The sequence below is a fragment of the Oncorhynchus nerka genome, linkage group LG9a, assembly GCF_034236695.1.
Source record: "Oncorhynchus nerka isolate Pitt River linkage group LG9a, Oner_Uvic_2.0, whole genome shotgun sequence".
Taxonomy (NCBI): domain Eukaryota; kingdom Metazoa; phylum Chordata; class Actinopteri; order Salmoniformes; family Salmonidae; genus Oncorhynchus; species Oncorhynchus nerka.
In genome coordinates, this window is record NC_088404.1 from 36,679,744 (window position 1) to 36,690,139 (window position 10,396).

Below are 10,396 nucleotides of genomic sequence, written 5' to 3' on the forward strand. Positions count from 1 at the left end.
GACAATATTTCTCTAACATGGATCACTGTGCCGTTTCCCAAATGGGATCTCAAGTACTAGTAATTCCACAAAATACAATAAACCTACAAGTTGAATAATTTACACAGAGGGCAATTTTGCATGAATTGGAGCTTGTTTAACAAGGACCTTAATAGCTTCCCATAATCCAGAGTAATTTTCAGAGGCTGTGTTTATACAGGCAGCCCAATTCAGATTGTTTCCACTTATTGGTCTTTTGATAATCATCAGAATTGGGCTGCATGTGTAAACACAACTGTAATGGCCTCTTAAATGGGTGGCTTCTGATCAGATAAAGTCAATGCAAACCATTAACGAGAGAGCTGAAGTTTAATGACTCCAGCTAGATGGCGATACAGATGGGGAAATGACAATAAGAGGTAAGAGGTAAACATAAACTGTAATAAGCCATACGGTCTGACCTGATATCAGGTTTCAGTGTGTATTGACTGTACTGAGTGTATGTTGAATATAATCTGATACTACACACATGACAGAGACAGGATGACTTCACTTGTTAATTGTCTAAACCAGGTAATCTACTGTACTACTGTAGGTAGGCCTATATCTTGCATATTGTGACGACTACATCAATAACTGATAGAATATGGTGAAAGCCATCCAGTAGTAAAGAACTGAGTTTCTACCTGTGAGCGAGCCACCCACATGGATCTGACTACCTAACTCTGTTGGAAGGATCCAGAAATATGCTGTGTACCTCAGCCAGTTTTAAAAGTGGTACAGGGCTGCTGATATTGTAACCTCTGGTCATCCTGCAGATGTAACCACAGAATCGGAAGCTGCTAAATTCCCCTCTGTGTTTTCCATGAGGTGATGTTAGATTAACTGTATAGGATTTTATCAGTTGCCGTTGGCAAGTGCATGCTCCATCTGAACTTACTGGTAATGTGAGATAATTATAACTGGGTACATGGCAGACTGATGGAGCACAGATGCTCTGTACTGTAGGATCATGGGGAGAACCCACTCTAGCTCTGAACATGGACTGGACAAGGGCTAACACTGGAACAGTTCAGCATGGATGCATAACACCTGAACACTGTTTTAAAAAAATGTGTATTATTTCACCTTTATTTAACCAGGTAGGCAAGTTGAGAACAAGTTCTCATTTACAATTGCGACCTGGACAAGATAAAGCAAAGCAGTTCGACACATACAACACAGAGTTACACATGGAGTAAAACAAACATACAGTCAATAATACAGTAGAAAAATAAGTCTATATACAATATGAGCAAATGAGGTGAGAGAAGGGAGGTAAAGGCAAAAAAAGGCCATGGTGGCGAAGTAAATACAATATAAATACAATATAGCAAGTAAAACACTGGAATGGTAGATTTGCAGTGTATGAATGTGCAAAGTAGAGTAAGAAAAAAATGGGGTGCAAAGGAGCAAAAATAAATAAATAAATAAAGTAGGGGGAGAGGTAGTTGTTTGGGCTAAATTATAGATGGGCTATGTATCGGTGCAGTAATCTGTGAGCTGCTCTGACAGCTGGTGCTTAAAGCTAGTGAGGGAGATAAGTGCTTCCAGTTTCAGAGATTTTTGTAGTTCATTCCAGTCATTGGCAGCAGAGAACTGGAAGGAGAGGCGGCCAAAGGAATAATTGGTTTTGGGGGTGACCAGAGAGATATACCTGCTGGAGTGCGTGCTACAGGTGGGTGCTGCTATTGTGACCAGCGAGCTGAGATAAGGGGGGACTTTACCTAGTAGGGTATTGTAGATGACCTGGAGCCAGTGGGTTTGGCGACAAGTATGAAGCGAGGGCCAGCCAACGAGATCGTACAGGTCGCAGTGGTGGGTAGTATATGGGGCTTTGGTGACAAAAAAGGATGGCACTGTGATAGACTGCATCCAATTTATTGAGTAGGGTATTGGAGGCTATTTTGTAAATGACATCGCCGAAGTCGAGGATCGGTTGTAACGGTTTTCTTGAGTTGAAGGAGAGGCAGACCAAAGCGCAGCGTGGTTATTTTGATTCATGTTTAATAAAAAGATAAACACGAACACTACAAAACAAGAAACGTAACGTGAAAACCTAAACAGCCTATTCTGGTGCAAACTAACACAGAGACAGGAACAATCACCCACAAAACCCAACACCAAACAGGCTACCTAAATATGGTTCCCAATCAGAGAATGACTAACACCTGCCTCTGATTGAGAACCATATCAGGCCAAACATAGAAATAGACAAACTAGACATGTAACATAGAATGCCCACTCAGATCACACCCTGACCAAACAAAACATACAAACATACAAAGCACACTATGGTCAGGGTGTGACATCGGTAGGATGGTCAGTTTTACAAGGGTATGTTTGGCAGCATGAGTGAAGGATGCTTTGTTGCGAAATAGGAAGCCAATTCTGGATTTAACTTTGGATTGGAGATGTTTGATGTGAGTCTGGAAGGAGAGTTTACAGTCTAACCAGACACGTAGGTATTTGTAGTTGTCCACATATTCCAAGTCAGAAACGTCCAGAGTAGTGATGTTCGACGGGAGGGCAGGTGCAGGCAGTGATCGGTTGAAGAGCATGCATTTAGTTTTCCTTGCATTTAAGAGCAATTGGAGGCCACGGAAGGAGAGTTGTATAGCATTGAAGCTCGTGTGGAGGGTTGTTAACACAGTGTCCAAAGAAGGGCCAGAAGTATACAGAATGGTGTCGTCTGGGTAGAGGTGGATCAGAGACTCACCAGCAGTAAGAGCAACATCATTGATGTATACAGAGAAGAGAGTCGGTCCAAGAATTGAACCCTGTGGCAGCCCCATAGAGACGGCCAGAGGCCTGGACAACAGGCCCTCGATTTGACACACTGAACTCTACCAGAGAAGTAGTTGGTGATTCAGGCGAGGCAATCCTTTGAGAAACCAAGGCTATCGAGTCTGCCGATGAGGATGTGATGATTAACAGAGTCGAAAGCCTTGGCCAGGTCAAATAATACGGCTGCACAGTATTGTTTCTTATCGATGGCGGTTAAGATATCGTTTAGGATATCTTGAGCGTGGCTGACGTGCACCCATAACCAGCTCTGAAACCAGATTGCATAGCGTAGAAGGTGTGGTGGGATTCGAAATGGTCGGTAATCTGTTTGTTGACTTGGCTTTCGAAGACCTTAAAAAGGCAGGGTAGGATAGATATAGGTCTGTAGAAGTTTAGGTCAAGAGTGTCCCCCCTCTTGAAGAGGGGGATGACCACAGCTGCTTTCCAATCTTTGGGAATCTCAGACGACACGAAAGATAGGTTGAACAGGCTAGTAATAGGGGTGGCAACAATTTCAGCAGATAATTTTTAGAAAGGGTCCAGATTGTCTAGCCCGGCTGATTTGTAGGGGTCCAGATTTTGCAGCTCTTTCAGAACATCAGCTGACTGGATTTGGGAGAAGGAGAAATGGGGAAGGCTAGGGCGAGTGCTGTGGGGGGTGCAGTTGCAGTGCTGTTGACCGGGGTAGGGGTAGCCAGGTGGAAAGCATAACCAGCCGTAGAAAAATGCTTATTGAAATTCTCAATTATAGTGGATTTATCGGTGGTGACAGCGTTTCCTATCCTCAGTGCAATGGGCAGCTGGGAGGAGGTGTTCTTATTCTCCATGGACTTTACAGTGTCCCAGAAGTTTTTTGAGCTTGAAAAAGCTAGCCTTGGCTTTTCTAACTACCTGTGTATATTGGTTTCTAGCTTCCCTGAAAAGTTGCACATCATGGGGGCTGTTACGTGCTAATACAGAACGCCATAGGATGTTTTTGTGTTGGTTAAGGGCAGTCAGGTCTGGAGAGAACCAAGGGCTATATCTGTTCCTGGTTCTAAATTTATTGAATGGGACATGCTTATTTAAGGCATTTAAAAAAAAATAGCCAGGCAGCCTCTACTGATGGGATGAGATCAATATCCTTCCCGGATACCCCGGCCAGGTTGACTAGAAAGGACGGCTTGCTGAAGTGTTTCAGGTAGCGTTTGACAGTGAAGAGTGGAGGTCGTTTGACCGCTGACCCATTACGGATGCAGGCAATGAGGCAGTGATCGCTGAGATCTTGGTTGAAAACAGCAGAGGTGTATGTAGAGGGCAAGTTGGTTAGGATGATATCTATGAGGTGCACTTTAAGTGCACTTTAAGTCTGATTTTGGCACACAGTCTCTAGTGCAGGGTGCCCCAACTGATGGCCTGCGGGCTGAATTAAGTTTTCTGAGCAAAATAAACAATAATATATATATATATTTTACACACAGAGTAGCAGTCAAACATTTGGACCCACCTACTCATTCCAATGTTTTTATTTATTTGTTCAATATTGTAGAATAATAGTGAAAATATTAAAACTATGAAATAACACATATGGAATCAACAAATCAAAATATATTTATATTTGAGATTCTTCAAAGTAGCCACCCTTTGTCTTGATGACAGTTTTGCAGAAATACTGTAGGGTCTTGTTTTGGAGGACGCATGGCTCTCGACCTTCACCTTTCCCGAGTTGTAGCGATGGGACAAGACTGTAACTACCAATTGGATATCATGAAATTCTGGATTTTTTATTTTATTTTTATTTTTAAATGAAGCTCTGAAAGAGTTTGATAGGGCAATATGGGCAATTCCACATTAACAGATTGACACTGAAACTCACTTTTTGATTTAAAAATCATTGCCAACCAAAAAACAGTGATTGATAAACCATACACCGATATGCAGAAGTCTACTTTTAACAATTGCCACTGAACATTTTCCTGAAACGCATCTACTTGAGGAACATCGCTGATGCAAAGGTAACAAAATGACAATATTTTTATGTGACCACATTCTCCAAAAACTCTTAAATATCTACTCCGCATTCAGATTCAAAGATGTCTGCAGAAAAAATATATTTATTTACCAAAATATATTTTGGTTATTGAACTACAGTAAGTGAAGTGACTCAACACCCAGTAACAGAATGATGGTAACAGAATGACATCATGGGTTAATGATCTGTACTATACAGAAATGCATGGTTATGAATGTCATTCTCTTCATGGTGATGTATCCTGAATATGTAGACAAAAAGGTAGAAAATTGTAATATTCTCCTTTCCATGTTTGTATATTATTCCACACACTGGCTATTAGAAGGTTGAAAGTCAGACGAAGGTTGAAAGTCATGCGTTATATGCGATACACAACCCAATCAATTATCGACATCCATTTTTCTCAAGTTTTAACATCACATCACAGTACAGCACAGTAGAGCACAGTACAGTAGTCTAGTACAGTATAGCTCAGTAAAGTGCAGTAAAAAAAGAGTAGATTATAGTTCAGTACAATAACAGCTGGTGTCTGTGCGTGCATATCCCAACCAGAAGCCATGGATTATAGGCAACATCCGCACCGTGCTAAATGCTAGAGCTGCCGCTTTCAATGAGTGGGACACTAATCCGGATGCTTATAAGAAATCCTGCTATGCCCTCAGAAGAACCATCATACAGGCAAAGCATCAATACAGGACTAAGACTGAATCCTACTACACCGGCTCTGATGCTCGTCGGATGTGGCAGGGCTTGCATTACGGACTACAAAGGGAAACCCAACAGTGAGCTGCCCAGTGACAGGAACCTACCAGATGGGCTAAATGCCTTATATGCTCGCTACGAGGCAAGCAACACTGAAGCATGCATGAGAGCACGAGCTGTTCCGGACGGCTGTGTGATCACGCTCTCCGGAGCCAATGTGAGCAAGACCTTTAAAACAGGTGAACATTCGGCCTCCCGGGTGGCGCAGTGGTTAAGGGCGCTGTACTGCAGCGCCAGCTGTGCCATCAGAGACTCTGGGTTCGCGCCCAGGCTCTGTCGTAACCGGCCGCGACCGGGAGGTCCGTGGGGCGACGCACAATTGGCCTAGCGTCGTCCGGGTCAGGGAGGGCTTGGTCGGTAGGGATGTCCTTGTCTCATCGCGCAAAAGCGACTCCTGTGGCGGTCCGGGCACATTGGTGCCGCTGGCTTCCGGGTTGGATGCGCGCTGTGTTATATATATAACGCATGACTTTCAACCTTCGCAGCGATGAGACAAGATAGTAGCTACTACAACAATTGGACACCACGAAATTAGGGCTAAAAAATTGTTTTATTATAAAATAAAAAAAAAGGTGAACATTCACAAGGTTGTGGGTATCAAGCAGACCACCATAGTCCCTGTATCCAAGAAAGTGAAAGTAATCTGCCTAAATGACTACCACCCGTAGCATGCACGTTGGTAGCCATTAAGTGCTTTGAAAGGCTGGTCATGACTCACTCCAATTCAAATAGATAATGCAATCTCAATCACACTCCCCTTTCCCACCTGGACAAAAGAAACACATATGTGAGAATGGTGTTCAGCGTTCAACAGCATAGTACTCACTAAGCTAAGGACCCTGGGACTAAACTCTGCAACTGGTCTTCCTGACAGGCCACCCTCAGGTGGTAAGGGTAGGCAACAACACATCTGCCACGCTGATCCGCAACACTGGTGCCCCTCATGGGTGTGTGTTAAGTCCCCTCCTGTACTCCCTGTTCACCCACGGCTGCGTGGCCAAGCACGACTCCAACATAATTAAGTTTGCCGACGACACAACAGTGTCACCGACAATGAAGAAACAGCCTATAGGGAGGTGGTCAGAAACCTGGCAGTGTGGTGCCAGGACAACAACCTCTCCCTCAATGTTAGCAAGACAAAGTAGCTGATCGTGGACAACAGGAAAAGGAGGTCCGAACAGGCCCCCATTAACATCAACAGGGCTGTAGTGGAGCAGGTCGAGAGATTCAAGTTTCTTGGTTTCCACGTCACCAACGAAACTATCATGATCACACCAAGACAGTCGTGAAGAGGGCACAACAACACCTTTTCCCCTTCAGGTGAATGAAAAGATTTGTCATGGATCCTCAGATCCTCAAAAGGTTCTACAGCTCCTCCATTGAGATCATCCTGACTGGTTGCATCACCGCCTGGTATGGCAACTGCTCAGCATCTGACTAAGGCGCTAGAGGGTAATGCATACGGCCCAGTACATCAATGGGGCCGAACTTCCTGGCATCCAGGACCTATATACTAGGTGGTGTCAGAGGAAGGCTCCAAAAATTGTTAAAGGCTCCAGTCAACAAAGTAATAGACTGTTCTCTCTGCTACAGCACAGCAAGAGGCACCGGAGCACCAAGTCTAGGTCCAAAAGGCTCCTTATCAGCTTCTACCCCAAATCCACAAGATTGCCGAACAGTTAATAAAATGGCCACCCGGACTATTTACATTTTGTTTTGACACTGCTGCTACTTGCTGTTTATTATCTATGCATAGTCACTTTACCCCTACCTACATGTACAAATGAACTTGACTAACCTGTACCCCCGCATATTGACTCTGTATACAGCCTTGTTGTTATTCTATTGTGTTACTTTTTATTTTATGTTTTACTTTATTTAGTAAATATTTATTTCATAACTCTATTTCTTGAACTGTATTGTTGGTTAAGGGCTTATAAGTAAGCATTTACACGCTAAGGTCTACACCTGTTGTACAGTATAGTGGAGTAGAGTATAGTGCAGTACAGCACAAAAAGTAGAGTACAGCAGAGCAGAGTAGAGTAAAGAAAAAATATATAGAGTATAGTTCAGTACAGAAGAGCATAGTAGTGTCCAGTAGAGTATATTACAGTATACTGCCTACTAATATGTGCTCTACTGTACTGTATTTCTACTGTACCGACTTTTGACTGTATTCTACTGTGCTCAACTGCAACTCTGGTTTGCGACTACTATGATTTCCCATTATGGCCAATTCAATTGCAGTAATTCTGTTACTTATTTTTCAGTCCATCTGTTACCGATTTGGTAACAGAGTGATGCGTATTAATCACTTTATAATTCATAAACCAAATTGTTATCAGTAAAAACATGATTTACTTGGTAGGTCTACCTTAACTTGTTAATTCTGTGAATTTACATAATCCTCCCTCCTCATGAGGAAGAGAAATGTGAAAACATTTTAAAGACATGTGGGGTTTTGGTAACAGAATGACAAGACATGAAGCAATATCTCTTAAACTTATAGAAAGCAGAATATTTTCTTCAAAACTAAATATAAATGATAAATATGTTTTTTAAGAACCCTTTTCTATGTGTGACCAGCAATCAAATCCTTTGCTTATTCCTAATCTTTAGGGTGGAAAATGGATGAAAAACATATCTATGCCTTTATTTCCCCAAAATATAGATTAGCTTTCATTTGACACAAAATATGATATGCCCATATAAACTTTATTCAACTTGCCATCTGATTGGCTGAGTCGAAATCTTGCCATTACACATAAGCAATCCTTTCAGATCTACAGGAATGCCTCGGGGGTAAGGGGTCAATTTGGAATTCAGCATGTCAGATGGGGTCCATGCTGTTCAGGTCCTTGGGATGTCCCTACCGCCATTAAAGTTGAACTTTCAAATGGTTACGGTAAGGGTTAAGGTTAGGGAAGGGTTAAGGATGTCCCAAGGATACCAGTTAGCACAAAACTTGTCACATGACTCAAATGAATGGTACACATATAGGCTACCTAACAAGTAAGCTTGCTGTGGAGCAGAATGCCTTAGGCATATCGACTTTTAAGCAGTGTGTCTGTTGACAAAAGCTGACCACAAGATCACACTTTAAATTTAAATGTATTTGATGTCTGACCAAGTTATGCATATGCATGACCAAGTAGTCTCGAATACCATGTCATGATATTTGGCGCATGCTACTGTGTGTCCTCTTACCACTCCAAATGAGTCTAGAAAAATATAAATATGATCTTTGACTGGTCAATTTGGACCGCTATTATGACCATATCTTGGGATGCGCCTTTGGACACCTGCTACTACGATGTCTTTAAAATGCAGTGCAGCTGTATTACCATGCAGTGTCACTGGCGATGGTTGAAGGACTCTAACTCGTAGCCTTCTGTGACTAAATCTGGACCCAACTCAGGTCTGCAACTACATGAACAAGAAGGCAGGAGTAGCATGAATCGCAAACAGTTTGCTGCTTCCAACATGCACTCAGCATCATAGGCTTATAATGTAAGCTATTGGCTTATGTAGGGCAATGAGGGGGAGGGAGGCTCGTCGTTTATAGTTATCGTGCAATGTACCTACATGTAGGCTAAAGTAAAACACCCAAAATGTACATTTTTTTCCCCGGTTCTCATTTTAATCAATGATACTCTAAATAGCCAATGGACAACATTTATTAGGTTACAGCTCAATCTCATCATCTGGGAAATGGTTGTCTTGATGTACTGTAGGCTAGTAGTAGAGTAGTGGTGGGGTAACGTTAGTGGCTTGAAATGTTCGGTTAGGCTACAGTAGCCTAATTCTATTAGTTTTGGGAACATGCCCGTGGCATTGATCGGTTTAGGACATACCATTAAACTATGACAGCAGTGACTGTGTAATATACAATGTAGCCTACATAATATCAAACGTTACAATGTAACGCCGGGCAATAGGGGATTGCCTCACAAGTTCGCACATCCTTCGGATAACGGACTGAATGTCTCATTAGCAAGATACGGTTCTGGAAACTATAGTCCAAATATTTACTCAATATAGGCAATTATGTTTAATTAAGTAATACCATTGCCCCATATTAAATAGCCTACGTGTTTGCAGGTGCAAAGAAATCAACCATCATTCAATTATGGGCAAACGACACATGAAATTAACACACTAGCCTAAGTGAAAACAAGTGAATAAATACTAGCCTAATAAAAGATACAAAGACACATACTAACCTAAAACATCAGTGTTAAAAACACATTGGAACGATAAAAAAGCTTAAATCCTACCTGAAATCTGTCAATCGTTAGTGCATGCGGGTTGAAGTGGATGTACACACAATCACAGTGTAAGCAGCAGCAGTCCTGCCTCCACCGTATCAAGCCCCTCCTAGTTTGTGGAATCGTAAACGACCGAAGAGAAAAATTGACCGATTTCTGTGCGCAGAAACGAGGAAGCGCGTCGCACGCAACTCATTTCCAGCCTGTCTTTTCAATACAGTAGGCTGACATTAATGCAGTATATGTAGACCTATAGCCCTATATACCAAAGAACTTGGCGCATATTCAGTAGCACTAATTGTACAGCAATAACTACATGTGTGTGTATTTGTGTGAGTGTGTGTGAGGGAGGGAGAGGGGGAGAAAGACAGAGAATCACTAACCTTCGAGTAAAAACAAACAAAATGTAAGCACACATTTTGAATGTATGATTAATAATAAATAAGAGATCATAAGGGCTATTATCGATTCCCTGGGCAATACCATCTGTTTAAACAACGGGTACGTTTCATAAAACCTCATAACAGGTAAGTAGCCGATATCAATGATA

General features: G+C 42.2%; 1 protein-coding gene across 1 annotated transcript in view; it reads right to left on the reverse strand.

Moving 5' to 3' along the window:
• Nucleotides 1–9,937, reverse strand: part of LOC115134248 (talin-2-like) — a 149,202-nt gene extending 139,265 nt beyond the window's left edge. The window contains exon 1 of the mRNA XM_029668030.2: nt 9,856–9,937. The gene's annotated coding sequence lies outside the window, so the exon portion shown is untranslated. The remainder of the gene's footprint in view (nt 1–9,855) is intronic.
• Nucleotides 9,938–10,396: the final 459 nt, after the last annotated feature.